Source organism: Seriola aureovittata, chromosome 18 (genome assembly GCF_021018895.1).
Source record: "Seriola aureovittata isolate HTS-2021-v1 ecotype China chromosome 18, ASM2101889v1, whole genome shotgun sequence".
Lineage (NCBI taxonomy): Eukaryota > Metazoa > Chordata > Actinopteri > Carangiformes > Carangidae > Seriola > Seriola aureovittata.
In genome coordinates, this window is record NC_079381.1 from 9,793,569 (window position 1) to 9,819,449 (window position 25,881).

Below are 25,881 nucleotides of genomic sequence, written 5' to 3' on the forward strand. Positions count from 1 at the left end.
TTGATAAGGTACCGAAGTTCCCTATGTTTGGAGTGAAGTCGGTGATGTTGCTAAATTAGGACAAACGCTGTAGCAAGTGCACAAGGCGTGAGCTATTGCTATTAATGCTGCTTTCAGACAGGACGCGGCAAGTGCACCACCGCGCCCTGAGGCCCATTATTTCTAATGTCTTGCGCCACGCCACCACTGTTTGCGTGCCGTCTGAACTTTGACCGCGGCACGCTGTGACGACCAACCGCGTAGCCAATTGAAACACAGAAATGGAAATATGGCGCCAAATGAAAATGGAGAATAAACTGATCCTTTGTGTCTCTGAATACCCCGAAATACAAGCCCTCTCTGTTTTTTCTACCAGAGTAGGCATGTCAGGTGTGTTAGAAGGCTTGTTGCAGGTAGGCACTATGTGCAAATATAGTGCTAACGCTTTCTTCTGAGCACAGGAAAGATACATCTTTAAGCAACGGAACACACCGGAAGCTTCCTGCAGTATGGATGTGTCCACTCATATACATCTCTGGTCACGCTAGAAGTTTTGAAAAGTCCGCCCGTTCTTTGCTCTGTCCGCCGCCAGTTCGCAGGACAGTGCGCTGAACCGAGCGGTCAAGTCGCGTTCTGTCTGAAAGCAGCATAACTTTCGCTTGTCCGACTAGAGGAGAAGAGACTGACTGCATGTGTGGGAAAGCAAGTTTTTTTTCCCCCCACTAACTTTCTGAGTGAGTATGGATCAAAAAAACTGTAATAATAATATGAACATATAGAGTCAATAGACCGGAAGTTTATTAGACTTTGTGCGTCGTTTGGACTGTGCTTCAGGTACTGCCACACATGCCGCTGCAGTGTAGGTGCTCAGGACTTGTTGCTGACGGAGAAGACTGCTTTCTGCACATGGATCAAGCCTCAGGACAGGTTTTCTACATTAACCAGCTAGCCGCTGGACAGAGGGTTTGCACTGCTGGTCACTAAAATCTTCCTGCTTTTCCCAACGGACAGTGAGTAATGACAATATTCCTTTTCAAAATGAGCTCCAACATGCGCCCTGAAGTTCTGGTACCATAAACTGAAAACTTATTTATCTTATTTTATCTTATTTACTTTTGTGCTTTGACATTTATTCATGTTCAAAAGTCAAATAATTTCCTTTGATGATAAGGTGTTTTTTGGTTATATGGTTATATGGTTAAAAATAAGGGCTATAGTTGGTTTAAGTTTGATGCATGGAGGTTAAAGCTCAAAATAACAGTATAGCCTTTAAACAAGCTACCCTGGCCTCTCTGCACCCTAGTCAGTCATACACTTTTAAGTTATACTAGAAGATACATCCTGATTTTACATTTTAGCCATCACCAATGCACCTCCCATGCAAAAGAGTGTGTCAGGTTTCAATGTGTGTATCTCAACAATTCTGAATCTAAAGTTCAGTGAGTGAGTGGGCTACAGTAGAAAAATGTAAAGGAAGATAAAGCAAGTATTGCATCATGGATGGCTTTACATACTACAATACCTATTCTCCTCGCCTTTAGGCAGGCAGAGCCAAAAATCAGAGCTGTAGTGACTTTAAAATGCTTTGTTGTTGCAGTTGTGAACAAAACACATCATAGTTGATGAATTCATCCCGAATTGACCCAGATTCCAAAAGTGAATTCATTTAAGCTGCAGATGTGTTTTCTAAGAAGTGTAGGCCTACACTTTTTTAGCTTTGGCTTCTGCAAAGTGTAACAGTTTTTAAGGTCAGTGGATGTTTCTCAACAAAGTATATCACAAGACTGACATTTAACTATTTTTCTACACACCGGCTTGATCCTTTGTCTTTTTAAGAAAACAAAACTTTGAGTCAATGGCCATGCTTGTGCCTCTGTGAGGTTGAGCTATATACTCGTGCTGGCATGGCACTCACAATGACAATACTTACATATTGATGTTTAGCAGGCTCACTGTACTATACCATGTTCGTCACCTTGTAGTGTAAGAATAACATAATATTTGCAGTAATATTTTATGTACAGGTGAGCAAGACATTAGTCTTGTAGATGTCTTTTCTGATGCAGATTCTTCTCTCTTGTACTGATGCTTCAACCAGGAGAGTTTTATGCATATTCATTCATTCAGTCTTGAAACTGCTCCAACTGCCAGTCACCAACGTCATCCATGCAGAAAATGAACTGGACTTTCCACTTTCAGAGCATTTTCTGTCAAATCAACCCATTTGTTATAAATGGTCAATTTCCTGACAGAAATGTCTTGGGCTCAAGTGGACAGTCAGCTATGTCTCAGTTAGAAAGTTGTTTACCTTGTTATAGGGGGACTAGCTCTTTTTGCCTCTTAACTTGTGTGTGAATGCTCTAAATATGTCACTCAAGTTTCACATACTTCTTCGGGGTAGACTGGACGCTGCAATGACTCGGTATCGTAGTTTGTTCCTGAATGTGTGACCTGTATTCAAAGCTGTTAATGTAGCAATATCAAAAACTTGAATGTAGCGCCTTTAAAGTCAGATAAAACATACAATTGCTTTAATACTGTGTGAAAGTTTCTTGAGTACATCCTTTTTTTTTTTTTAAAACAATAACCCAAGAAATCTCTTACTTTGACTGTAGCATCAAATGAAAAATCCAAGGTCTACAGTGATTCCATACAGTTTTATTGCCACGGATATTCTTCATGTTTGAAAAACAAAAAAGAACTAAACCAAACTAAAAACAAACAAACAAACAAACAAACAAAAAAAAAAGGTTCTGAGGGACTGCAGTGCTTCCTGGGTTTCCTGGAATTTTTAAATTTCACCAGCAGTATGAGGAAGGTTTGTGAATTTATCCTCCTGGTCTTAGAACATTGTGAACATGGTGGTAAATAAGACCAAGAATTATCCTTATGTGCTGGCCCAGTGCTGAGAAATTCATTCTTCTCCCTTTAAAGGTGAAGTGATCCATCTAACTCCCTCTAACTCACCTCATCTCCCTGGAGCCTTTTTGTCCAGCTCTGATTCCTGGCATCTTTATCTCTTTGTGCCAGTCAATCAATCTCAATCTTTCTGTCCCTCTCTCCCTCTCTCCCTCTCTCGCTGTATTTTGTATTCTATCCAGTGGTGGGAAAGATCCCACAGGTAGACTGCGGGGGATGAGGGGTTCTTGTGCCGTAATAGCCTATTACAAGTCATTTCTCACACACAGTGTCACTGGTTCCCAGCTATTCCCGTCACTCAGTCACTCTGTCAATGAAGTCTCATAATCAACAGAAAATGGCCAATTCTACAGGCGGACTACTATTCTACTGTGAGTCCTACACGCTGCAGTTGTAGAATGATAACACACACAAACACTGCGCACAGTGTCCTCACCTCAACTTCACCTGCCTCTCCCTAAAGTAAAGCGACCACTCAACCGAAAACACAATAGACCCTAATCTTGTCCAGGCATATTTTTTGTTTTCTTGAGATTTAGGACCACTGGTTATAGCTAACACAGTACAATATAGTTTAAATTATGGTACTAAAAGAGCTGAGGATAGTTTAAGTAATAAACAATAATCCATAAAATTTAGGTTTTTGGCATTTTAATTGCCACAAACTGAGTGCCTAACTCTGCTTTACTGGAATGACCAAAACTAACAAACCAAAACTACTCACAAGATAAAGTCTAAATGTATTCGTAGGAAGAAAAACCTCGTATCTCCATCTCATTTTGTATGAAGGCAAATATTTATATACCCTGTTATTTTTTAATTACTGCTGTTATAATGGCATACAATTTTTAAATTTTAATCTAATGAAGGATATTATAAATTTAGGACATATACATCAGCAACCCCTTCCCATTAATCTTTTTCTTTATCAATTATTCAGTTGTTCCCGTGATTAAGATGGGAAAGGCAATGTTCATACATCTTTGAGTCCCTCAGTCCTTCCCTCTCTCTGTCTTAATTTGTCCCCTCATCTCTTTTCCCACCTCAGCCTCAATCTCAGATCCCTCTGTGGCTCTGCTACTGTCTGTATTTCATCTCTACTCCCTGTTCTCCTCCACTAGTGCAGTTTGAAAGTAATTTAATTCTCCCAAGCAGAAAGATTATATTCATTTTCAGATATTTACAGAGGTTGACATCTCTCCTCTGGTTTAGAACACATCTCCACTCTCTATTTTATGAGCGATAAAAGGAAATTTGCATTTTAAGACAAAACAGCTACTCATGAGTACATTTCTTAGGCATCACACAAATTTGGGTTGTATACAGGTTTTGATGTGTTTAAGAGAAACACCAACACAAACAAAAACACCCAAAGACAATAGAGATATTGTTGGAAAATTCCACATTGTCAAACACCAACAAACAACAAACACCATGGGACAAAATTAGGCACAGATGAAATACAATGTGTATTTATTAACAGCTATGAACTTGGCAATTCTCTAGTTCAACAAAGGAATCTGATTTTACTGCCTTTTGAAGGGCTTATGCACCAGGCCACAAAGCTTCTAGAATTTTGAAAGAACCACGTCTCTGTACCAAGTCGACATCATGTCGTAAAAGAGCCTTTTAATGTTATTATTATTTACAGTTAAAAGGAACTGTGACAGGCAGTAAATGATGTTTCTGTGAATCCACTGAAACTGATGTCAAGACTGCACTATATTTTACAGTACACTAATAAGCCCTAACAAGCTGTAATTTGTATCAAAGTAGACAAAAACTATAAATAAAATGTTCTATATTGGACAGGAAGTCAAAGTATAGTACAAAGGGGTTAATCATCCAAAGCGTAGTGGAGATGAAGCTTCCTTCCAGCGCAGCATCACACTGCAGATTGCGTTAGTTTCAAATCTAAATAATGACTGAACATATGACTGGCAGTTAGCATCATGCTACTTTACAAGAGCCACAATTCAGTTAGTGTTAGCATGCTTGCTGTTTACTGAAATGTTTTTTATTATATTATATGTGGTTTCTAATTACGGCATAATTTAGGTGTATGGTGTCTAATTAGGGTGTACATGTAGCATATTTCTTTACTGCCCAATAAAATTTTTTTTTTCTAGTTATTGTCTAATTTCATGCAAAGTAGGGCTTGTTATATCTTATTAGTGTACTTTAAAGTGTGACTCAACTAGTATTGATAATGAATACATATACCGTATAAAACCCTTTAGCAATATCCATTCATGTTCTTTACATGACAGGCCATTTTTATTACATTTTTAAAAAGCAAAGTTGTGTGGAGAAATAGAGTTGTCCTTGAAAGGTCCTGCTGTATGTATAGCAAGGAGATCAACTTGTGTATAATTGATTATTTTCTCTGTGCAAATTACATATTGTTGCCACAAATCAGCATAAAGGTACCAGTCAGGAGTTGCACTTCAGTCTTGTCATTAATATTAATGCAAATGGAACCTTGACTTGATCAGATTTTGAAAGCAGCATTGTTTGCGATAACAGACTTGGGGATCACCCTTGTGAGGGAAGGAGCAATGAAACAATGAAATGACAGCAGTCGTGACAGCAACATTAAGCATAGGCAACACTATTATTAGCCTCTGTACCTGATGGATTCAGACTCAAGAGGACCTGTCGGCTGCATTGTAAGACTTGCACACGTTTGTCTTAACGCTCAAAAAGACAGCTACAGCCTGTAAATCCATCACCACCATGCTATTTCAGGAAGCTGTTCTGACTGAGCAGCACAGCATGGAACAACTAAGTTAAGATTTAATAGGTATAGATAAATCTCTTCTTTTCTCTTTATTCTTTTTATGCCTGTCATTAAATTCACACCAGCCTGTCGTTTGCTTATCATTGAAGGTACTGTCTGTGCGCGCTCCACAGTTTTTCACCCCACTCTTAGTGCAGGCACATTTTCATGAACAGAAAAAACAGGAATATCATTCAATTAGAAAAATTCTTTAAGTGGAGACAGTTTAAAGTTGTCAGACGTCAAAAACGTTCAAGCTTCAATCCAGAAGTCTAGTTACCTTGTTGACAAAGGGAACTGCCAAGCCAATGATGTCACCAAGTGCTACCCTGTTCCTCATATTTATACCTGTGCTAGCAGATGTCCCAGCTGTTCTGAGGTTGACTTTTTGAGCCTTGTTCTTACCTTCTATAAATCTTGCAGTTAATGCAGTGCTATGCAGCATTGATTTACTGTGATACCCACTGGACTTAAAATGACACATACTGGTTAGAAATTATGTCTGACTTTATTGTGACACTTTCACGAGTAGAATGTGTCTGAGTTGATGGCAGTCTTTTTATGTCTTTTTATGCAGTCGCCAGCAGTTCATGTTGACCATCAAGTCGGAACCAAACGCAGCTCTTGCTCAAGGGAATAACCCACAATGCATTGCTTGTTACATTAAAAGCTACTTAAACTGAATACTGAAGGAGTTAGCAAGAAGACATTTTCCCTTTCAAGTATAAACACACATGTCACTAACACAGAATTTATCCCTCTTATGACATTAATGAAAGTCTGTGAGAGTTCAGCTTAAATGCTTATGGTCTGGTGACATTACGCTTTTCTGCTTTGTCTGACATTGAGACTGTCCACGTAAGGAAAATAATAGATGATATTGCAGCAAGTTGCACAGAGCAATGTGTTTGGCTTCAGGTGACAGACTGTCTTGTGGCAATAGTAATTGTGTTGGGAAGAAAGGAGGAAGTCAGGTGACTTCCTGACAAAATCTCCATAGGGATTATGTTGAGGTTGATGTATGGGTAAACAAAATATCAAACATTAATACAGGAAACAGATTCAGATCATTTCCTGTTTCCAGCTGATAGTCAACATTGCTTTATTTCAACCACGACCACCATTGTTCATTTACCTTAACCATGTGGTTGTTATTGCAATCCTGGTGACAAAGGAACCTAACACCTTTACAAAGTGTTTGTTTTAACCTAAACCGTGATCTTTCTCCAAACCTAACCAAGTGGTTTTTGTGCTTAAACCAACTCAACCTTAACCATAGCATTGTCAGATCATAAAAAGGATTTGTTAATCCAACAGTGAATTGTAATGTTTCTGGCGGGTTCAGACCTGTAATGTTGTCCTGCTGACAGGAGCTTCAGATCAGAAAATGCTTGGAGAGGGAATGGACATTCGGAGGGACATGCTGGAAGTTTTAGTTCACAGTTTTCATCTTTTGATTGCACTTGCTGTTGGAATTTTAAGCTTAGTGAATGAATGCTTCTTAGCAAAATGCACCCAGGGATTCATAGTTAACTTCTAACTTTATACTTTTATCTAGTAGCCTAACCAACTTTTTTTCTTATATCAAAGAGCCAGATATTCTGTAAGACTTGTACTGCTTTTTTGTCCCACTGTTTGAATTTTTGACAACACTATATACTGCTAAATTTCAGTATCATTAATGAACACGTCAAACTTAAGAAGAAGATTCAGTTTAAACTACTGGCGAAGATAGAGGGAAAGAAAGTGGGCCACTATGAATGTTAATTCATGAGCCATTGCTTGCCACTACTGTATATTAATAATGTTTATCAACGAAAAATCATTAGAGATCTGCCTGAGGGATCCCAGAGAGGAGGGTGGAGAGATGAGGAATTAGAAAACTAACAAATGTTACTAAGACATTTTGGCTGTCCCACTTAATTTTCTGACTAATGTGTCATCATGAGGACATGTGCATGTTAATAACCTGAAGATTGGGAAGTGAGTGACACTATTCAAACACTGAGATGAAAAACTCAAGTGCTGTACTGAAAACTGTCAGGAGCCCTTGAGACAATGGTTATTTATAGTTCAAGTATAGCTAACACTTTATGAACTGTGCTCTCAGTTGTATGCAATCATTCCTCCATACTTCCTACTTCTAGCATAATTAAGATGTTCAAATCATCATCTTGAGACAGATGGAGCTTGACAGAGAAAGAGAGAGAGATTTGGAGCAGGGGATGCAACTTGAAAGTTATGTAGTTCAGAATTTGCAACAAAACATATCCTGCACTTGTTATTCTGTGAAGCTCCTGTTAAAAAGAGCGGTCAAACAATGGCAAGACACATTTAGACTAAAGATGTCAGAATTATTTACATAACATCTCAGTAAAACAATGATATATATATATATATATATATAAAAAAAAAAAAGCCAAAGGGCATCACAGGAAACACTCTTTGATGAACCCTGCTGTGTGGACTGGCTGGACTACTGTGGGAAAGTGAATCCAAAAAACTGAATGACTAAAGAATACTGATTTTGTTAAGTTGCAACCTGCAGGAGGCAGTGGTACAGTCTGGTGCACACAGCATGAATTCTTGCATCCATCCTGTCTAGTGTCAACAGTGCAGGCCAGAAGTTGGTGATATAATAGTGTAGCCAGTGATTTATTAGCACAGATTGGGCCTGTCATTACCTGCCAAGCATCATCTGAATACAAATGCATGAAATGATTCCTACCTGTAGGGTCACATATATCTTTAACCATCGCATGCAGCAGCTTCAAGAACACAGCAAGGACTTTAGTTCTTTATACAGGCTTGATTCCAACTGGATATAGCATCTTTGGGATAAAGTGGGACACGATTTTCACAGCATGAATGCATCACTTAGACTTATGTGCAGTGTTAGCCATTAGATCAACATGACCCAAGATCCCTTTGAAGGATTTCTAGCATTTTGTTTAGTCAGTCCTTTGTGTGTGTGTGTGTGTGTGTGTGTGTGTGTGTGTGTGTGTGTGTGTGTGTGTGTGTGTGTGTGTGTGTGTGTGTGTGTGTGTGTGTGTGTGTGTGTGTGTGTGTGTGTGTGTGTGTCTGTGTGTGTCTGTGTGTGTCTGTGTCTGTGTGTGTCTGTGTCTGTGTGTGTGTGTGTGTGTATGTATATATACATAAAAGGTGAAGTCATGGCAGTCGCTTGTTCCTTTCTTCTTTTTCTTCCTGTCCCTCAGCATTGTTCCCACCCGAGTCCACTATGGAGCAAACACAATCCCTGTCTGCATGACTCATTTTTGTTCCATTGCTTATTCTTTTTCTGAGTTCATGAGGGAAAGGCTTAAAATTGAGGATGGATGCTCTGACAGAGAATTTTAAAGCAGAGAAAAAACAAAACAAATACAAGCTAAACTACTTTTTTCTCAATTTCTCATACATACATGTGATGTGACAGTGGAATTGCTGTCAGAACAAACACAGGAGTGATTATGAAAAACAATCCGCACCCAGAATAACATTGCAAGAGCACTGCTTGGTGGATTTTAAAGAAACTCTTTAAAACTGAAAAAAAATGTAAAGGGGAAACGCTGGCTGGAGTCAACATTCCTTAAATCGTACATCCTACATAACCCTTACTCTGTCAGCTGGCTTTATGTACTGCATATGAATGTGAGTGAATTTGCGGACATGTATGTTGCTCCTAGCAGGTCAGATTTCATCAATCATTCAGTCAAGCCAACAGCACTCTCACAGATTTATCGATACTCGCTCGTCCGCTTCTATATTCCTGCTTGAGTTAAAATTCTGTTTAGTGATACCGATTTCAGGCCTTAAAATAATCAGGTTAGTTTATCAGCCTTCTTCTTACTGTTTTAATGGAAGAATCTCTCTAGTGTTCTCCTCAGGCACTTGCTTCAAAAAGCCAGTTTGAGTCACACTTCACATCTTATTAAAGTAGTATGCATGCTCTACACGTGAGACCTTTATTATGTCGGAAAGGCGAGACACCACTGAGATCCCCATAAATTAAAGCAAGCACCTGATTATGTAACGCAACTTCAATGAGTCATGCTGTCTCGTTTATAAAAGAAAAAAAAAAAAAAAAATTCTGGAGTCAATAATTTATTACCATTTCAAGGAAATATTGACTGGAGTTTGTCTTGGTGTGTGCTCCAGGAAGTCATAAATACAATTCAAATGCACAATAACCAGAAGTGACCAGAACCAGAAAAATTAAAATGTACTTAGAGTAGTCCTTATGTCTTATGAAAAACCTTCTGAAAGCTGTGTTTTCAATGTTCCCAGCACAAAGTACATCTATCCTTTGCCATCGTTATTACCAGCCATTTAACACACACACAAAGTATTAATTAAAAGTTATTTTACAGTTGGCAGGTAGCTCTGCTTTTTGCACTCCACATAAAAAAAGCACAAAAAACAGAGCAACTTGATGCTTTCATAAGAAGATGGTTGAAAAATGTGTGTTATGTATTGGGATGGCTGAAACCATTCCAGTGTTCAGTTTCTCCACTTTCACCTTCACAGCTAAGACGTATTGACATGTTGCAATGGGAGTAGCACGTGTAAATGATGGCTCACTGTCAAGGCTTACTCTGGCTGTTGAATAGAACAGAGCATCCATTAATGTTATTAGTTAAAACACATGCTTTTCTTACAATGAAAATTCAGCATGTCTGCTGGCTTGCTTGTCTGCGTGCCTGTTTGAAGTTGCTGTGAATTCATCATTCAGATGACACTATGTTTTCTATTACTTCATCTATTCTTACACTCTTATAAAAAATTTAAACTTTTCAAACCCTCGGGTTTACCACTGTAGAAAGAGCAATACAATGATTTCTCTAAAATAAACTGGTTTAAAGAGCTCAGTGAAGTTTCTTAAAACAAACCTTTCCCCTGCAGTGGAGTAAATTCTCAGTGTTGGTGTGTCAGTGCTGCATGGATGGGAGCATGTCCGGGTGTCCTTGCTAAATCGAAAGTGGCAGGACTGAAATGTCAGAAACTTTACTGTGCTGTTACAATAATAGCTGTTAATGTATGGTGTTTTTTTGTGAGAAAGCCCCCTCCCACCGGAAATCTGTCTTTATGAAAGCCTTCTACCCAAACCTTTCATCTTAAAAGGCCCTGCGCGCAGGTGTTTTCAGTTACTGGATAATGAGACCTCTGTTGAGACTGAATCTGGGTGGTTTGGGTTCTTGCCAAGTGGGGGATAGCGTAGCTGTCAGATATTCCCGATATTTCTGACTCTGAATTACACCTAGGAGGCTGACGTGAAGGTTTTTTTTTTTTTTCCCCCACTCGGCTGCTCGTTATTACTGTGTGAACGCTAACAAAACAAAAAAGGGAGAGTTGTCAATCAAGCACATCCACCCACTCCTGAGAGGAGGCCTAATCAGGCATATAAATGAAAACACCTGTGTGGGTGAACCATGGTGTGACAATGCAATTATTATTAACACCGCACAGATGTAAAAAGCATTTCATCCTCTAGTGTTTTGACCAAAGGCCAGATTAGCGGCATCATTCACTGCAGAGAGAGGTTAAGTTTTATTTCACCACCTTTTGATGCCTTTTAAAGCTTTGACTTAAACAGGGGTTCAGTCAACTGATTTATTCACATGCACACAGTCACACTGAGCAGACAGCAGGTCATGTCAGATTCAGAGGACAAATCGGCAGAGAACAGCTGCTGAAGTTATGAGCTTTGAAGTGCACAGGTATGTGTGCATGTAAATGTGTGTTTGTGTAGACAGATAACATATGTGGCTGTCTTTTTCTTTTTTCATGTTTTTTTTGTTATTCATTTATTTTTTTATTTAGAGAAATATATACAACATATAAGATATGGTCCATACATACATATATCTGGGGGTCACATGACCAATCCATCTCTTGGCTTCCAGTCTAGGCACACCATGGAATTGAAATGAAACCATGGAGCCAATCTAATTACCCCAGTAAATACACTAACAAGTGTACTTAGACCGTACCCACATACACCCACACCCACATAGTTGCAGATAATGAAATACATAATACACACACTTATACATCTTACATAACCACACTCACGCATGTTCTCTCTCTCTTTCTCTCTCAACATTTACTTAAGTGTCAGTGCGTCATAGTGTTCACTGTTTATGTTTGTATTGTAACAATTTGCTGTTTCGAAGATTTAATTTCACTGCTATCAAAAGCAATTACATGTCTGCTCTCCAGCTCTGGGAATGAGGGGTGTGTCTTTCCAATATACATCGGTGACAACGGAAGTAAATCATAAATCAGCTTCCGACAGGAGCAGCTGCCATTTTACCCAAGGGCAGATAAAAATAATACACCTGTATCTAAAGGAACAAACAGTGGACGAGAAAGAGAATGAGGATGAGATGAGAAAGATGTGCTCTCACGGTCGAACACTTCAACAGCAATAACGGGGATGAAGACATCCACTTGCTTCTGGCGTCATTCTGTAGTTTTGTGATTGTACGCCAGCAGCTGTTTGTTGAGCACCAAACATGGTTGAAAACAGTTTCTCTTTCTGCCCTCTCTCCGGACCATCTATCAGATCTCAGACTTATTAGGTGTCATATACAGTGTACTTAATCATCACAGCTAGTCTTGTTTTCTTTGTGTCATTTTGAAAAATGAAATACGGGAAATGCAGACCTTACTTTATTCCAGGTGATTAATTCCGCTACTGCTGCTTATGCTAGGTTCAGGAATTGCTGACTGATTGACTCCCCGTAGGCAGTAGTGATTACAGTATTTCCACTGTTTGCTCATTCTATCAGATGTTCATGCAGTTTAACAAAGCAAGACCAGCACAAATGCATAAATAAATGGTGCATAGATGTGGGCAAAGAAGAATGAGATGTTCTACTCTGTGGTTGGAGAATGTCCAAAATGCCAATTAAGTTAATTCATCAGCCTGCAAGCCTGTACTTGAGCAGTTTTATTCAAAATAATATGCTGATATTATGGAAAATGTTCTTGTTTTCTTTTTCACTGGGAGTTAAATAAGAGGATCTACATTATTCTCACCCCTGTGCGTTCAGTACAGACAGAGCTAGCTTAGCGCAAGAAGTAGCGAGAGACCATTAGCTTAGGTCCATTGGAGGTGCCTTCTGCTAAGACGGCTCCAAATCTATCTTATTCTTGTAACTCTGAACAAAACCCAGATGATTAAGGATTTATTAGTAGCTAGCTAGCCAGGTTAACAAGACACATTATATAAACTTGACAGTTTTGGAGCTGTTTGAAGAGGTTAGCCATTTCCTAATTTCCCATTTTTGTGCTAAGCTGCTATAAATATGCCCTGGTCCAAACGAGGACTCCAGTTCTGTTATTTTTCTAATTTCCCTTTTTATTCTGGTTCTCTGTGTTCAAATGAGTGGTTTAAGTTGGGGAGTTTTTCTTTACCTGGTTCTCCTAATAGTTGAACAAGTCAATATTTTACACACACTGACGTGACATTTAAATGACTCATAACTCAGCCATTGTCAGGCTCCTGCAGCTGCTGCTCTGTTTCATCCACCTCCTCCGCTTCACCTGTTTACATCTGCTTTCATATGGTAATGAGTGTATATGCCTCCAAACAAAATGTATGTCTGTGCTGCAGTAGGCTATAAAAGCAGATCTTTGTTTGCCTAATGGAAACCTATCACCAACCTGGCTTGATCATTAGTCAAGCTGTAATTCAGGTACCTAGCCAAAGGTATGTGGGCAGCCCAGTCCACACTGGGGACATGTCTTTTCTCTTTCAACAGGACAGTAAAAGTGTGGTCCATAGAAGTGGTTTTCTTTCATTTTGTGTGAAGATCTTGAAAGACCTGTGCAGAGTTCTGACACTAACCCCATCCAGCACCTTCAGGATGAACTGGAACAGACTGTGAACCAGCTATTGGCGCTCAACTTCAGTGCCCAACCTCACAAATGGTCTTGTGGCTGAGATGTGAACTTCCTACACTGAAGGCTGATATAGCAGCACAGTAATGCCCACTGTATTAGAAAGTGATGCCAAAAAAAATTCAGTGTGTTATGGTGTGGCTATATTGTTTAACGATTTTCTCCTTTTTACTTCTTCCTTTCCTCTTACCTCCATCTGTTTTATAAACACTGTTATGGAAAAGGCATGATGGCAGAAAAACAGGATGAATTGACGGGTTTAATCAATAGTATTCTTCAGTGTCCTCAGCGTTATAGTCTTCCTCGCCTACCTTTCCTGTAGCCCAGAGCAGATGTTCCTTCTGTTGCCTCTGGGTCCAGACAGAGCCTGGGGACTGTGGCTCCACACAAACAACATTATATCATCCCTCAGTTCTCCTCTCATCTTCATCTCCTCCCATCCCTTTCTTCCTTCCTTCCTTCCTTTCACCTCTTCATTTTCTCATCCACTCCAACCGTTTCCAGCCCAGGTGGTGGACTGTGGAATCATATCCTCATTACTGGCCTGTCTATATGACGCCTTGCAGCATTCTGTGCCAATCGACGTAAATGATCATTCCTCACAAACTGCCGGGGGAGGTAAAGGAGGAGGAGAGAAAAGTGAAACTGGAGGCTTAATGCTCTCAATGTATCTCACATGTGTGCTTGTCAGGGCTCCTCTAAAACAAAGCCGGGCAACAAACAAACTACAGCGCATAACAAATTACAGAAGCCATTTAGTGACATTATTTTTATGACAAAGAGTGTTAAAACAACACACTGGGAGACCTAAAATGAGATTCGCAGAGGCACCCTGCGTAATACCACAGTAAATTGAAACACCAAGCTCCAATTTGAGTTGTATGAGGATATTAAAACAGAGGGACAGGGAAATCAATATATAGTCACACAACTTTAGTGACACTTAAACTATTAGATGAGGAAAATCTACCTGTAGACCCTATCTCAGGGTCTACAAGCTGGTCTGAGATTCAGGACTCAAGGACTCAAAAACTCAAAACCATGACCGAAATGTTTGTCATTTCATAAAAGTAAAGACAGGTTACCTGCTTACCTTTGACTTAACAGAGCAATTGGCTCCCAATCAGTGCTCTGAAGGTACCTCATTACAGCTCACATATGATCAATTTGCCACAGAGCATTACAGTCAAACTTCACCTCCTTTTGCTTTTACACTCCGGTACAAAACAGGCTTTCACGCCTGTCACAGGGAGTTGAACCACAGTAGTGAATGAATGCTTCAGCTGAATGTTCCCAACAGCAACAGCAGCTGTGCAGAAGAACCATATGCTGGCTGCATTGTGCAAACAATGCAATAGAGTGTGGGTGCAACATTTTTCATGAGGTTAAAGTGAAAATCTATCTTTTGACTGTCACACAATTACCTGCTGTCGGATTGAATGGTGGCTGTAAAGGTGGTTGTATTTTCTTCATTGGACAGACAAGTTTTTATGGTGGGAAAACACGTCCATAGAAACATCTCAAATCACTCCATGTCTGTATCCGACTCTATGCTCGTTATGTATCACAGATCACTACTTCGACAAGCTCTTCAACAATAAACACTGCTGACAATGTTTTTTTTTTTTTATTTTTTATTTTTTTTTATCAGACATCTGAAGTCTCTGCTCTGGTGAGTGTGTCTCTCACTGTATTACAGAGCAGTGTCAATATTTCTCAAGCAATACTACATTTTCATACCTCTACTTATTGAATATTGACTGTCAAAAATGATAAGTGCAAATTTAAGTAATCGAAATGTATGGCTGTGCAGACTGTTAGAAATGTATCATCCGGTGACTAATAGTCCTCAACTTTTATCACATCTCTTCTTAAAACTTTTACTACCAACTACTTTCTACGCATCTAAATTACATCTGCCACTTTCGTTATTCAATAATTCATTCCACAACCTCTAAATAAAATGTGCTATTGTCGTAGATGTTGTCATAGATTGAACTAATGGATACTCTTAATCATCTCTCTTATATTCTCTAATGTTTTACTGTGTCCAATTTGGATTATTTTATGCAGGCTAAAAACCTCTCCTCCAGCTCTTGAGTGAATCGTTGTACGGTTAATGAACAAGTTATCAAGCCATGAAGTCTAGTTCTGAATAAAACAGAATGACTGTCTGAAATGTCCTGAGTGATGTCCAGTATTTGAAATATGCCTCAGCTCTGCTTCAGTCTGTCTGAATCTGTTAAGCTGCCATTCCTTTAAACTCCAACCAGTTTACTATACAGAATGAGATCTTTGCTGCATACAGAGCATAGTTCAGTCGCCGCAACAAAACCATCTTATCTATCATTAGTACAAGAATATGCAATCAGAACAAGTCTTCTAAAAACAACAATATGTTTCCCCAATACACCAGTCTGCTATCTGTCTCTATTCATCTTCTGGTCTATTTATCTGTTGTCTCTTTGTATTGCTTGTTTGACTCTTGTGTGCTTGCTTTTCTGTCTCTGTTTATTTCTCATTTCCCTTCCCCTCTTCTATTCCCAAATTATGTTACTGGAAGACTACACATTCATGCAAATGGAAATCAATAACATAGCAAAGCTGTACTGTAATTACAAAGCATCTATCATGACATCATTGCTTGAAATTTGAAAAAAAAAAAGAAAAAAATCACGTTTTCCTCTCATTAAAATGCTGAGTGTCAGGTAAAAGTGCTTTAGTCGACTGTGTGGTCACAAATATTTGCTGTGATGAAAAATGTTGGACCTGCAGCTCGGAGTGAAATGCCAAGTCTGGGCTTCATGGAAGCATCTATGCGTCCTGAGGCGGTGGTCAGGATAAAATGGGCTTTACTCAGCACCAATTTAATCCTGCTAAGAGCTGCTGTCTCACAGCATTTCAATTCTTCACGGGAAGAGGCCACAGGAAAAGGTCGATATAGTCAGGGGAATGTTCTGCTGATTATTAAAATGGTTACCTTTAAATAGTTGTGATGATGGTAGCAAAATAAAATTTGGGTTTCTCTCTTTTTTCCTCCATTTTTTTCTGTAGAGGCCTGTATTTCTGTGAATTCAGCTGTTGTACTGGACTGAGTGGGGCTGTAAATGCAGGCTGAGACCTTATGGATCCAAGTAAGTGAGGAAATAGCTGAAAATAAATCCTTTAAAAGTTAATGTTAATATTTAGAATTTTAGGCTATAATTGTTTACACCAATTAGATCAGAATTTAAATCAGATTTAGTCTTCTTAGTCACTCTCTCCTGCATTCACCGTGCACCTGTAATTATGCCTCATTTGGAGATGAGACCTAAAGCCTTCGATGGCTCGAGCCCTGAAGAGACTGATAAGACGCTAAATATATCTTTGGTGAGATTTAATCAATGCATTGATCAGTTGCTTATTATGAACACCAGAAATAAACAGCCTACAGGAGGCAGCTCAAAGCGCCTAATCTGCACCAACCGTGCTAACAAAATCCAGGTGGATTAGCGGAGTTTCATTAGGCAGGTCATTAAAATGTATAGATTAATTTCACACACTGTTTAACCTGAGTTGGTGAAAAGGGTTGTCTCTTTGTCAAATAAACACAGGAGCCCAGGAGGTTCATTAAGCCCCTGACTAATCCCAGCAAATCCACCCTTCCCAGAACTCTCTAACCTCACTCTTAAATAATAGTGACACCTGGAGCACTAAGACATTTGTCCTTGTTGCCTCCTTTTCCGCCCAACCTGTCGCTCGCAGAAGGGCTCATCTGGTTGGGTTGCAATTTGTGTATCCTAGCCAACATAGATGAACTAGCCAAATGCTCTTTCCTGGGGGCACTGGTGCACCATGCGCCATTTTTATATTTAAATCTACAGTCTATTCAAGCGTGAGGAGAGGGCAGTATGTGTCAGTGTGTGCCATAACCACTTTGTGTTATCAGAAATCCCCTTTACTGTTGTGACAATGTTATTGTTAAATAATGTGCTTTTTCTCGACATAGCCTAAACATCACTGCAGTTTGTGATCAATGATTACGTTCCCTCCTATGTTGGATGTGTCTTCCATTAAACATCACTGTTATGAAAGCACTAATTAGCACTTAATGATTAGGTGGTTAACATGAGGAGTGTTGAGCATCAGAGCAAATGGCCAGGCTTGTTAGTGCGATATCTTCAGGTTTTAAGTTCACTCTTGACTTTGGGAACAGCAGTTGACCAAACGGTCTCACCTCAAGGTCCATTTAGTAACTGTTCTGGAGATTTCAATCATACCACACAATCTTCATCAGCAGACGGAGTTGGAGATGTAGCCAGTTGTCATTGGAGGTTCAAAATTCCACATCTTTTGTTTTGTCAGTGTCTATGTCTATGGTATGTTAACAGCCACTTCTTTCAGTTAATGACAGACAGGCCGTGTGTGAGTGAGTTTTCAGCGTGGTATCAGTCGAACATCATTCTGGTTGGACTTTTTTTTTTTTACAATATATACACTTTTGTACAAACTTGAAATATGTATGCTGAATATTTCTGGCAGGACTATAGATCCTTTACTCTTGTCAACAATGAATTCTGACATGCTGTACAATACATGACAAGCAATGGCAAACCAAATACATTTGAGGGTTTGCATTTTTCAGTTATTGTGTGGCAGGATGCAGAGGGTTACAGATTTCACTGCTGAGACTTGGAGGATTTATATTTATCCCCTCAGAGGCAAATCTATCTAATATGACAGTTTAATCCTCTTAGAGACGTATTAACTGTGATCAAAGAAAGGACTTCGGCATTCAAAGTTTCCCAATGTTTTTACCACTGTCTAGTGCCTTAACTCCTAACAGAAAGCATAACCCCCACCAGCTGATTGTTTTATCCCTCTTAAATCCCTCTGGAATGTAACCTGGTATGAAATATTTTGTTTACATAGATTTCTGAATAGCCATTTTTTTTTTTTTTTTTTTTTTTTTTTTTTTTACCATTGTCTCCAAATAAATAGCTCTATGAGATGATAACATTTTTCAAACTGCTGATTTCACAATCTTGAAAATTGAATCTAAAGCCATATTAAAGCCTAATTTCTCCCTTTAGAAAGATGCATCGATGGAGTCATCAAGCGGGATATTGGGTGCACGGCTTTTGGCTGGATCTTCTATGGCATATGAAGACAATTAGGGAGCTCATTTTAACGGCTTTGATTGTGCCACTCAGTTAGGACTGAGAGTAAAGCCTGCAGCTCCGCAAGTTGATTGTAGAGAGAAAAAAAAAATGGGCTGGATATTTAAGGTTCTTTAATTGGGACTACAGACCACAGCAGGTGGGGATGGAGACATTAATGATTTGGTCCAGTGTCCTGCACAGAAGCCTAACCCATTAAAAGATCTCTCTGATGTTTGAGGTTCAATACACATTCTAAAAATGAAGTTCATCAAACACCTTTTTTTTCACAGTAGAACCTGGAAAATGCTGAATCTGGACGTTACATGTAGTATGTGGTGTGTGGAAAGAATCAACAGGGGAGTTGTAAACATAAGAGTGAATATAGAACTGATATTTCTCTTATATTTCAAACACTCCGCAGTCCTATGCTAGGATAAGATTAGATTAGATAAGTAATTAAATTCATCACTTTCAATGCCTGCACCACTATCCTTATTGGAGTTTTATCTGGTAGTAAGATGAAAGACAAATATGCAGATAAAAAGGACAGGGTGCGCCAGGATTCTCTCCGTCTCTTAATGCAGTGCTTGTACGTGTGTCAGGATCAGCGTGTCTCCATGTCTGACATTAAATTTTGTATTATACCGTCTGACTTGAGCTGACCACCAGGGAGGAAATGTAGAGATGTAGAAAAGCAGTTTCTTCCTCCAGGCAAGACTCTGCTTTTTGTCTTACAGAGGAGATGTGTTTAATCAGACTGCATTCTTTGACTCACTCACATGAGCAGACACAAGGTCAGGTAGAAGCACATACCTGCGTACAAAAGAAGAAGAATGTGTAAAAGGTCCTTGAAAGAAGGCCTTGTCTGCTTCGGTTTGCGAAGGTATGCCATCCTTTGTTCACTTTTGTGAGTGTTGGACTTATTTTCAAAAGGAATTACACTTTGTAAGTACAGTCATCAGCACTGACCTTATTCAATCAGTGTTTCATTTGTTTGAACTTTTAAAGTTGATCACATCTTGGACAAAACCTGCTCTCTCTTCTTGGCTCTCTCTCGTGATGAATGAATGTATGTTTGTACCTGTGTGGGTGGGTGCACGGTGTTTGCAGTTTTAATGTGACAAAAGCATGGCTTTCAAGGCTTTATTTTCCCTGTTGCCAAATAATTATATAACTGCATCTGATGAGTAATTCAGTAAACAGACTATTAACTATCTCCTTTATTTCAAGCTCTTACAACTCAGCTTGTTTTAGGGAAAGGGGAGGCAGCATAGAACTAGGTGTGATAAGGTAAGCAAAGTTATTTATTTGTAAGGAGATGAATGATACAGATGTAAACAATAAATAAGGTTCACTAAAAGGAAAACAAGGCAAACAGATGCTGTTAAATCAAAGAACAGAATATAAAAAACAAGACTTCAGATAAACAAGAGTTTTAAACTATCTCCTTAAAATAAAAGAAATAAAACCTCTCTGTCTACTCTGTCAGCCAAACAGCATGCCTGTTCCTAGTGGATCTAACAAAAAGAGTTTCCTACGTGTATGTATCAGTAATAGGTTTTTCTAAGCCTGGCTCAGTCCCCAAATAGTCCAAGTAGTGCCTCAATGCTAATTCAAAACAAAGTTTGACACAAACTCAGCAAAACTCAATAACTGCAGGAGGTATATTGGCGAGCTGCATGTGCGCCTGCCACCCCAGATGACAGACTGTGGCCCTAACATAAGCAGAAAAAAACCATAACCTACTTTTCAAAATCCTTTACCAAGGCGATCAGGGGTCAGGTATGAGTTGCAGCTTTGACCAGTGTGTAGTCCCCATAGAGTCAGTAAGCAATAATCAGCAGGCATGAACCTGATGTTAGAAAAACTTGTGCAGATGTTTAAGATACAGAGAAAACTAGGCTGAACATAACATGAAGTGTAGATGAGCTGCAGGTAACGCCTTACAAAACAAAAGAAGAGAGGCACTAAAAGAAACAAGGAATGGTTGAAATATTAGAGAAAATAGGGATTAACAAAATGAAAAGTGGGGAAAAACCCACTTCTGTCAAAGATGTACATAAAACTTAGTTTATAGGTAAATACTTTCCACACACAACACACACAGGATGCTTAAGTTCACTTCTTCATCTGACGTAAACAGGCTGTGTGACCTAACTATATTAGAGCATTTCATAGATCCAAACAGAAGAGGCTTCGAGGTTTCGCACATGCCATCATGCATGCTTAATGAATGGACCTCTTTGTTGGTTATTTTCAGACTCAGAGGACTGCAGCAGAATGCCATTCTGTTGCAGAGCACTTCCATCCAAATTGTGCTGGTGTATTTGATGAAAAAGCACATTTACATTCAAGCGCTTATGTGCATGTCTTGGGAATTACAGGGGCCAAATTTCAGTCATGTTGATGGCTGATGTTGGTTCCTGCTTGTCACCATGAGCACCCAGGGGAGGGCATCAAGTGCTGTGGTCTCTTTGCTCATTCTAACTTGAAGAAAGCTAACCACGGGGGACTCTTGAACCTCGTTCGCAGCAGCATCTTCTCCAATCAAATGTAATGACAGGTGCAGGGTTTGAAATGAGCATTTCTCCCTCTGAAAGAAAGAAAGACAGAAGTGCTTGGAAAGACTTCATTGCTTTGAGAGTCCAAGCAAGTCTACAAAAATAAATGAACATCAGTCTGTCAGGTTTTCAACGCTACATGGACCATTTGATTTTCTTCCACATTGATGCCATCCTCCTTTCATTTCATTGTGTAATTACGGAAGAAACTCTGAAACTTCATCAGAGCTGCTGTAATACGTGATGTTGCATCTTGACATTTGAAACTCATATTTTTTTGTTTTGTTTACATGTCAGTATGATAATTTACAGTCAAAACCCAGGCTAACAAAGCCACAGAGACCTTACTTTAATCTTACTTTTGAGGGCATTGAATTGCCAACAAAAATGCCAAGGGTCCAGCAGGGAGATGGGGTTCATGAATTTTTCATGCATTCCCTAATGTCAGACGCCCTCAGTGGTAGAGAGACTGGTGATCTTCACTGTTGAAGAAAATGTTGTGATTAATTCTTTAGCACTGCAGACTTCCCACTATAACATGAGCTAACCTTTTGAAGGCATGAAGCTGTAAAATCAAAAGCACTTTGAAAATTCGACCGTGAATTGTAAAGTAGTGTCACGGGCAGAAAGGACTGTGACACTGAATTTTGCTGCTGTCCACTCAACGTTTTCTGTCCCGGAATGAGTCTCTCTGTGGAGAGAAAAAGTTTAGAGCAATTGCTCTTAACTTAACAACCAATCAGGGTTCTCACTCTTTTCAACTGATTATTTTCCAGGATTTTTCCGGGACATTTTCAGTGATGATCTAGCTCATATGACATCATGCCATACACCAATATGTTCCCGTCTGTGGAAGTTGAAATAAGTGCAGTCTATACTTGGCTACATTTATCTATGAAATCATCTCTTACATTAAATTATGACAAACTGACAAACTGATAATAAAAACGTCACATAAATTAAAGTGTCATTATTATTATTGATTTATAACCTGACTCACTTTTTTTCATTAATTATATTAACCATTGCTGCCTGAACACCAATAACTAAATAGCCTGCCCTTAACACCAATAACATAAATAGTAGCCTGCAATTTTCATAATGACAAATCTAGACTGAACTTTACAGCTAAATATACGATTCAGAGTTGAATTTGCTAAGATAATTAACTGCCGCTGGGTCTTACTAGTTTATCACACTTTATCCCCTTTACTAGTAATAGGAAGTGAAGTCTTTAATAAGGTTAATCACAGCAGCATTGTGCTTGAAGTGATGCTAACAAAGGAAAATGTAACTAACATATAGTTGGGCTTCCATTCATCGTACTAACCCCAGCGTCCAATTTATTATTATCCAACTCTCAGCAGTGAAACATCACACATTTCTAAACCTTTGCTCCTAGCTCCTAAACTTTTAACCAGCACGTCACATTATTCAACAGTATAAAACAAGTTGGGAAGAATATGTTAATCTATAAAGCTAAAAAAAAAGCACCACAGTTGCAGTCAACAGTGACTTACGTAAGTTTAAAGGATAATGGTACTTAGATTTTTAAGAGTTTCAGCCACTGCAGTCATGAATCATCAAACCTGCAGCATGTGATGTGACTTTAGGGTACATTCACAGCATTGCTGAACAAAATTGATAGCAGCTCATTCAAAATACTGTCCTCCATAAATTTGCCTACCATTTGAATGTCAATGTGATACTGAACGTAACTTTGCCCGAAAATGTGTTTCCATGACTGGAAAAGTGTTTTCCAGGATGCTTGGGAACCCTGCCAATGTTTGCATGAGGGATTGGATACCCATAGCCAGTTTTAATGTAGTGTATTAGTCCTTTGGCTGCTATATCTGAGAATGAACTCATTTGTCTACTATACAAATAGTTGGTTCCTACCAGGTACTGAACAAAATTCAAAAAAGTTTGTCAATGGTGTACACATTCTCCAAGATAAAAATAGCTTAAGGTTAAAGAAATTAGAAAATTCAGAGGCCTGTGTCATGTTATATTGTATATAAGTGAGTCATTTGTCAACAATGACGGGATGTCAACTAAAAATTAAAGCTGTGCAAAGTAAGAAATTTTCTCCACAGACACAAGGAACGCACGCATCACTTGATTTGAATTGAATTTGATTTTGAGCACGTTTAAGACTTTAATTGAACCATCAGTCATTTATGATTGATTGGAAATTGCTTCAGTTCACGCTACCAAAAAAAGGGAGAGGGTGACAACATGCATAACAAAACACTGACAGTGATGAAATGTCTAATTCTATGTTCTATATCTGGCAATTTAATCTCATGAAATATATGATCCAAATAGAATGGGCAAAACATTTCACAGAGGAAATCCTTGTCTCTGGAGCTGCCAGTATGCACCCATGTAGGGCTTACATGGACATGTTGGCTGGGTCACTGTGTACATATTATCAGTTCATAAGAGCACGGCATGCTCTCCATTTAGTTTTAGTAATGACTAGATTATTCTTCTTTGTGGAGAGGAGCCTTTTAAACCCAGATGTCCTCTGCTGCAGATACCACAGTAACATCCAATTTAAGTTGGACGCCCGCAGTTCAGAGCAAGTGTTTAGAAAAGGTCATTATCTATTATTCATGCTTGAAGTCTCGAAGAGGAATATATGCTGTTCTAGAGATTACTTCTCTTCTCTGTTCTCTCCAGGTTTAAACAATGATTCATCACTGGAAGCACAAGGGAGAGCAATAATGAATTATTGAGCTTTTCTTTTGCACAGATTTCCATCCCATGTGTATTGTGTCAGTATCATCACAAGAAAAATGAAAATGCTGCAATGAAAGAGCTCTGGGAGCAAAATGAAGTAGTTTATCGTCTATACTGCGAAGTGGCTATTAGTCTTAAGCTCAATGTACTGTATGCCAATTGCATGGTGGGACTGTTAATGTCTACTTAGGGACTTGTTTTTCTTTTCTTTCTAGAGTTTTCTTGTTGGCATTAGAGACCATGTTCTGCAGTTTGTTTACAACACCATCCAGCCTAACTTGTTGAGTTGCATCACGGGAAAATAGCATCCTTGTACTTTGGGCCAAAATCATTCTCCCACTTGATAAATGGGTGTATTTACTCTCACTGCCCCTCTGTGAGTGTTTGGTTTGTAAAATCCAAATGTGTATAGAGTGTGTATGTCATCCACTTCAATAGCCCTGCAATTATTGCTGCCTTTGTGAATTTTGTTGTGTCCACATCGAAGAGGTCTTGATTCCACTCTGGGCTGAAGTGCGTGATATTTTACAGCACTGCTAATATTTTGTCTTTCTCCTGTACATATATATTCAATGCAAACCCTCATAGTTTCAATTGAACTCACATAAAAAAAAGTGCTTTGATTCCAGCTTTTGCTCCTGTTGGTAACCTACCTCGACCCATGCCACCATCGAGGTCAGTCAACCTTTCTGTGTCAGCAGGGGCCGCAGTTTGAAATGATACTGAGAAATAACACGGCTGACATCTCCCAGTTTGACTTTTGTCAGCTCCACCATTACCTGAACCCCTGCTAGTCATAAATGAAGGTCATTACAGCCGTGTTTCTCCAAAATTAATAAGCAAAGGTTGTCAAAGGGTGAGAGTCACCTAAGCTATCTAATGCTATTAAAATTCACATGGTGGGGGTTTGGACGCAGGCTGTAGTCTTGGTGTTCGATAGGAGGAATGCGATTCTTCGACAGTGTAGTTTAAATCATACTTTGTTCTGCAAACATTCTGCTGTTTGTACTTTGCTTCTGTCTTAGTTCAGATGATGAAGGGATGGCAGCTATGTCTATCCCAGTCCATTTGCCTGGGGAAAAAAAAAAAAAGATCTCATAGGAAGAGCTGATGAAATTAGTAATTTAGCTGGATGTAGGCCATTTTCACTGGACCTTTAATTCGCATGGTTATTACTTTCAATAAGCCTGCTCATCTGCTAAGCTCAGGCTGAAAATCCTCGCCTTCTATCCTCTTCACTTTCGACTTATTCATAAGGGGTTGGACGACATTGTTATGAAATGGAACCATTTCATATTACTACGTTCCATTACTGTGTCTACATTCTATTACGACTCCCACCTGTGCTGCCCAGAAAGTCATTTATTTTTTGACAGAGCAGGGAGAATGGAAGTCTGCAGTCTTAAAATGAGACATAAAATTAGCTCTTTTTAGCACCAGACCGTGGATCTACCATCCATACAGGCTGTTCCTCTTCAAATCCAACAGGCCATTTTCTCTTTACTTACTTACTCATATTACAACCTATATGGTGTTTAACACCTTGCTAATTTTGACAGTGGATCTCCTTTTTGTATTTTTATGGCATCTTACAAACTGATCTCTTATTATCACTGTATTTCTTTCAGTGTGCATTCTGTTAATTACAATGATTAAATTAACCTTCAGTTGTAATATTCCCCCCAGGGTTAATTGCTCTGATGGAGTAATGGATACAATTTTAATAAACTGGTATGCTATTTGGCTTTTATGGTGTTAATTAAAAAAGCCCATAATTCTGTTTCCTGATTTAACTGGTTATCTGATTATCAAAGTAGTAACATCTTTTTTGATAAGATAAATTTCTCCATGTGCC

The 25,881-nt window shown here is 39.0% G+C and overlaps 1 long non-coding RNA gene across 2 annotated transcripts in view; it reads left to right on the top strand.

The window, feature by feature from the left end:
• The first annotated feature begins 285 nt into the window (after positions 1-285).
• LOC130186108 (uncharacterized) overlaps positions 286-25,881 on the top strand; it is a 60,333-nt gene continuing 34,737 nt past the window's right edge. Inside the window, exons 1-4 of one of the 2 annotated variants that reach the window (XR_008830248.1) lie at positions 286-713; positions 814-989; positions 16,634-16,713; positions 18,652-19,856. This is a non-coding gene — a long non-coding RNA (uncharacterized LOC130186108). Of the gene's footprint in view, positions 714-813; positions 990-16,633; positions 16,714-18,651; positions 19,857-25,881 lie in introns of those variants that run through there. The other variant, XR_008830247.1, reaches the window with a different exon arrangement.